General features: G+C 40.0%; 1 protein-coding gene across 2 annotated transcripts in view; it reads left to right on the top strand.

Annotated features, from left to right (window-relative positions):
- The window catches only part of MAPKAPK2 (MAPK activated protein kinase 2), a 139,820-nt gene that overhangs the window by 2,055 nt on the left and 131,655 nt on the right, over positions 1–6,110 (top strand). The gene's annotated exons all lie outside the window — the stretch shown is intronic.

The raw sequence follows: 6,110 nt of genomic DNA, 5'->3' as shown, positions 1-6,110 counted from the left end.
GGTGGTTTGACTTTCTTGCTGCCCCCTGTGGTGGTCCTATTATTGTAAATGCCTTTTACAGTCGTATTCACACAGAGACACTAAAACTTCACTCCTAAACCCACTCACCTGGGATTCATTTAATTCAGTGGGGATTACTTCTAAGTAGACATGGTTGGGCTTCCCCAGTAAAAGCACCTTGGAGTCTCTCCTGAGTTGTTTCTAAACACATGGGTGGGTATAAAGCACAGAAGTGAGCCATTTTAAAACAGTGGGCTTGGGTGAGAGTATGCACACAACATTAAAAAGTGGCTTTTGCATTTTCTGTAAAGTGGATATGAAATCTACCTTGGTTAGAATGTGCACCCAGTATAAAAATGCCCCCCTTGTCCTTTCTATTCCACATTCTCAACATTCAGACTTTCACATATATAGCAGTTGAGCAGCTAAGAGATACTTATAGTGCTGTGTGTAAAAATCCTTTTGCAGTTAGGTTAGTTCCAGAGAGCAGTGTCGCTTGTGAAAGCATGCTCAAGTTTTGATCATTGCTGTTGTGGTTTACCCAAAGTGTTATTGGAAATATCTCATTTTAAGTTTAAATGGGGGTACATTTTACGGTTGGGAACAGGAGCTCTGTGTGTGTATGAGTCTTGCTCCACAAGAAGCATAGCTATCTAGATATTGAACCTGGGACTCCCTGTTCTGCACCCACCCATTCAGCTACTACACCAGTCTAGCAGTGGCTGTTCTGAAAGGCCCACATGGTATAGATAGTCACACTTGGGGTGGGGAGGCCTGCATTTAAATCCCTGCTCAGCCATGAACCTGACTGGTTGACCTTGAGCCAGTCTCTCCTACCTCTCTGTCTCTTTCAGCCTAACCATACTATAAATTAATAATAAAGAATACTGTACGGCAACAGCCAAAACAGCTTTGCAAATAAGATTATGTAACTCACTAGCCCACAGTTATCAAGGAGGGTGGTTTTTTACCAGATTGAGCTAAGAGACAAAAATTTCAGGGGTATGTGTAGGTACTGATTGATAGTGAGCCAGTGGCCCCTTTGTCTTGTGTTTCGTGTTTTTTGTTTGTTTGTTTTTTGTGAACTGAAGCTTGGAAGAATGAAGTGAGACAGAACAATAGAAACCTGAAGTGGTAGATCGGACGCTTCTACTACCCTGAAATGGTTGAATGGACTTGGACAGCAGTTTTAAACTTCCTTTACATGTAAAAAAAACTCCCCCCAAAAAACTCCCTGCAAGTAGAAAGCAAACACATTAGGGAAGGGATCCTGTTTCGCTGATCTGATTAAAAATTTTTTTTTCCCCCAAGGGGTTATTGATTCCATAACGGAAGCCACAGACCTGAACTTACAAGATCTGAACAGGGTGGTTCATGACAGATGCTCTTGGAGGTCTCTGATTCATAGGGTCGCCATAAGTCGTAGTCGACTTGGAGGCACATAACAACAACAACATGCTTTACTTGCAATGAGTTTCAGTAGAGGAATCACTCAAAATGAGCCCTTCCTGAGCCCAAAGATGTATACCTAAGAATGTTATAACTTCATTCTGTCACAGGTAAAGATCAGCCCTCACTGGGCTGGCTGAAAGTGATTGCCTCCACCTCTGTTTTCCCATCTATGAAACAGAAATAATGCAAGCCTTGTTGTAAGGGTATAAGATGGGAATGTAAAGCACTGTGCTCAATGTGATGACTTGTATTCCTGATCTTCTTGACGTTCCTCCTGACAGTGATTTGAATAATTTGTGTTCTGCATGACTGGCTAACCTTTTCCAATGGAAACTTTTTAAAAGTAAAAAATCTTCACATGGGTCTGAATGATCTCATCGGACTTTGAAATTTATGCAAGGTTTGTTTGGTTCTTTGTTTTGAAATGTACCTGCTCATCCCTAGAATTTTATGTAATATTTCTGTGTCAGCTGACACTGCCTTCTCACTTAAGAAGTGACTGGGTGTGTGAGAATGGTATGTAGTTTACAACACCACTACTGAGAGAAAGGTGCTGGCTTTTGTGGCTGTGTATGGCTGTTGCATATAACTGGGGTGTGTCCTCATGACTGTTCTTTATGGTAAACTAACAAATTAAACCAACCACAAACAAAACACCTAACACAACAAATCCACAATCTTGTGAGATAAAGCATAAAGAATGGAGAAGATATTTCATAGAATCCATCCGTATTCACTTTCATTGATATTCTATCATGTTGTTCTTTATAAAAAAAACATTCTTAAAAGTTAGGAAAAGGGAATCTTGACTTTACAAGGAGAAAATCTATAATGTGTGGAATACTACTCACTATGGCAATTCTCATTTGCAGGCATTCTTTAGACTTCATTCAGTAAGGCTGATTCATTAATTCTATTAGACAGAGCATTGTGGTACCTCATTTACTGTGACATTAGGTGGTGTATGTGTGTGTGTGGTGCCTGAACCCTTCTGTAAAGGCTTCACCCCCCCAAAAAAAAGACTTTGGAAGTGGTGAACTCTCAGGAGAGATGGGCACACATGTTGCCTATTTTGGAAAAATGGAACAGTCTGTATTTTAGACATAAATTTGCTCCCACATGTTAGCTGTTCAGAAATGCTATACATTATTGTAAAGGTGAAAAACAAGAAGTCTCCGTCTGTTGCAATTAAATCTTATTTCCCCTTTTTCAGAAACATCCATTTTAAAAGCAGCTAAAAAAAATAGGAATTTCTCATGCAAAGCAAATGTCTGTGTGTAGCCATAAATGCTGAACTTAAAAAGAGCTTGTGGGAAATGTTCTTTTACCTAATCAGCTGAATGGCAGAATCCTGCATTTTGCCTGAGAACATGCACATTTATCACTATCATTATGTCTGAGACGTACTAATTCTTTTTTCCCATTTAAGCTGTAAATGAATAGGCTCAGCTTCTGTTTTGACAGAACACTCTTAATCAAATCGGCCGTTGCCACAACCACTCTTAGACTAAGTTTCCAACACTCGCCTGTGTGAAGCAAGAGGAACTAGGGTTCAGGCAGAAGAGAAGCAGTATATACCAGTATCTCCATGACCACCCTGCATTAGAAATATGGGCTGAGATAAGGAGTGCAGGTCTCTTAAGCTCAATTTATCTTGCCGACAGCAAAGCACAACGCCACAGGCATGTGCAGAATCACGCTCTGACATTTTAATCATCTGGAGCCAATTAAAGTGAAGTTTATAGCCTGGGAGTAATACATTAGTGGTGGATGATAAGTTGCTGGATGTTAAACTTTGTTCTTAGAACTTAGGTCTTCTGTTGTTTTTCAGTATGAGACCTGTACAGATGGAATGTATGTGGCTAAATGTAGTGACAATGAATGCTGACACTGTTGGCCAGTGGTTAGTAAAGTGGACTGGAGGCTTAGTGGGGTCCATCCTTAGTATTGGCCTATTGAAGTTGGCTTGGGTAGGTCAGATCACCTCACCTCTGTATGCTTCTCTTCTTTCTGTTAAATAAAAATACATAATAGCATCTATATATAGTGCTCTGAATGTTCAAAGAGCTTCACTTGTGTTATTTTAGTAATCTAGTTTACAGAGGAAGCTGCCTTATACTGAGTCAGACCATTGGTCCATCTAGCTCAGTACTGTCTACATTGACTGGCAGCAGCTCTCTGGGGTTTCAGACAGGGATTTCTTCCAGCCCTACCTGGAGATGCAGGAGTTTGAACCTGAGGTCTTCTGCATGCAAAGCAGATGCTCTACTACTGAGCTGTGGCCGTTCCCGAATTAATGAGTTCATGGCAGGGATGAGATATAAACTGCGCCACTTGAGTTTACACATCTCAGTCTGGTACACTAGGCAGAGTGCTCTATTGTAGCTAGGACTGATTAAGATGACAACAAACACATTTGTACCTAGCACAAAGCAAGCCGGATCTTAGCTGAAGCAGATGTTTTGTAAAACCCTGCTTATTGCTGTTGGTAGACATAATATTTCTTTTACATTTCTCCCTGTGGGAGAGCTTTTACTTTCAGTCTCCTCTCTCTCTTCTTGTGAATGAGTTTAAACAAGCCATCGGATGCATCCTTTTCAGTGCAAAGTACAGTGTCTGTGGCCCCTTCCAGTTTTATTTGAGCTGCTGAATTATTATTTTAGAGTGAGCAGATACAGCTTCCTGGCTGTTTACTGAGGTTTAGAGCTTCCTTCCCAACTTACCATTTGACTAATGGAGGCAGAAGGGGCCATATAGATGAATATACAGTTGATGAGTAGAAATGCGCTACTTTTATCCGGTCATTATCTGTATCTATATATAAATGAAAAGGAGATATTTCGTAATGTCAACACAAAAGCAATAACTGAAGAAACCAGATACCAGGAAAGAATTGCAACAGGGCTTGTCTTGTTTCCGGTGAGGCCACAAAGGAGTGGACTGGGTTGCTGCCAGGAGCTAAAGCTGAAACTTTCCCTGCAATTTAATTTTTAGGTTTTGATGTAGGCATTGCCCATCTGACACTTTCTATTGGTGTTTCTTGTTTCCAGCGGTCGCGGGGCAATAATGCAATCTTCCCTCAAAGAGAAAAGCCATTGTGACCTCATGAATATTAGATTACTGCTTCTAGTTATGCTTGGCCCTGTTGGGAATTCCATGGAAAAGGCTAAATCTCATTTTAGGTGCTCTTACACTATGATTTGTTGAAGACTCATCTCCATAATAGGTACATGGCAACTGCAAGGGAAATTAATTTATTTAAGAAATTTCTTACCCATCCATGGCCACAATTATATAATAATATAACATTAAAACCCAATTAAGAAATTTAAAACAGACCAAAGAATGTATATCTCACAAAAATCACACACATCTTTACTGTCAAAGGTCAGAGGTGCGTCTTCAGCAAATGACAGAAATTATGTAATGAAGATGCTTGATGCACCTCTATGGGAGGGAGTTCCACATTTTGGCAGTATATGACTCTTGGGCCCTTTCCATCCTCAAAGTCAAAGTGTGCTTATGCTAAATAAACTGTGATTTTCCCAGACAAGTGTTTTAAGTAATTATGGGATATTGGACAGTCTTGTCTATTAAATATATTTATAGCACAGTCCTATGTATGTCTACTCAGAAGTAAGGTCTATTGAGTTTGGATGGACTTACTCCCAAGTAAGTGTGCAGAGGATTGCAGCCATAACCTATTAAAGAAGTGCAACTTAGCAGTATGATGAAATCTAGCAGGTAACTTCTTTTTAAAATGTTGCCTGACTACTAATTACTACAATACAATATGAAATTGGAAAAGTACTCAGGAGTAATTAGAGCCTGGCCTGTTGAAAACAACAGACCTGGACACATTGAACGTAATTCTGTAAAGCAGCAGGAAACTTTCTGCTGATGTTGGGAATAGCAAGTTGCTCATGCGAAGCACTTAATACCTGCCAAAGACTTTTGCAAGATTTGTACAGTATTACCATCATCAGTTGGGAGCTTGAAATGTAAGGTTAACATTTATGGCCACTTATTTTGGAAAATGAGGTAGTGAGAGTTGTCTCCCCCCTTCTCCCTCGAGCTGCTGAAATGTCTTGATGGATGAGAATAAAATGTACATATTATGGAAAATATGGAGTATATTGGTCACTGCTGCCTTTACCTGGACCTGTTTATTGCAGATGAACTCCTGGTATTGTGTTACACAGACTGCAGAATTAGAAAAACCATACCTCAGAATGAAAATTCAACCTTGATTTGTGTTTATAACTTTATATGAAATCCAGGGTTAGTGTGTGACTGGCTTCCTTAATTCAACTTCTTATGAAAAAAACACCAGGTGGCCTGGGGCAGAAGATGATGGGGATTCTGTTAATTGTGCATGGATGTGTGCAAACAGTTCTCTTTAAGGTGCACTGCTGCATAGTGTCATGTGGCATTAAATTTGGGGCTGTTTAAAAATGGGACTTGTCTTGAGTAAGTTGATGCTGTTTTGAACTAGTTTTAGCTGTGAGAGTAAACATACACAGCAAATGGTACCAAGACTGTTAGAAAAGTGCCTTTCGGGTTTTGAGGGGGTCTTCTTGGGGCTGTGACTCTTTCCTCCTTTGTTCTGTCTCCACCTCACCATTTATTTGTTGTTGAAGACTACTTGAGATGTCTGT

This window comes from Rhineura floridana, chromosome 6, assembly GCF_030035675.1.
Source record: "Rhineura floridana isolate rRhiFlo1 chromosome 6, rRhiFlo1.hap2, whole genome shotgun sequence".
NCBI lineage: Eukaryota > Metazoa > Chordata > Lepidosauria > Squamata > Rhineuridae > Rhineura > Rhineura floridana.
Note: the sequence above shows the minus strand (reverse complement) of the source record. Positions and strands in the feature narration are given on the sequence as shown.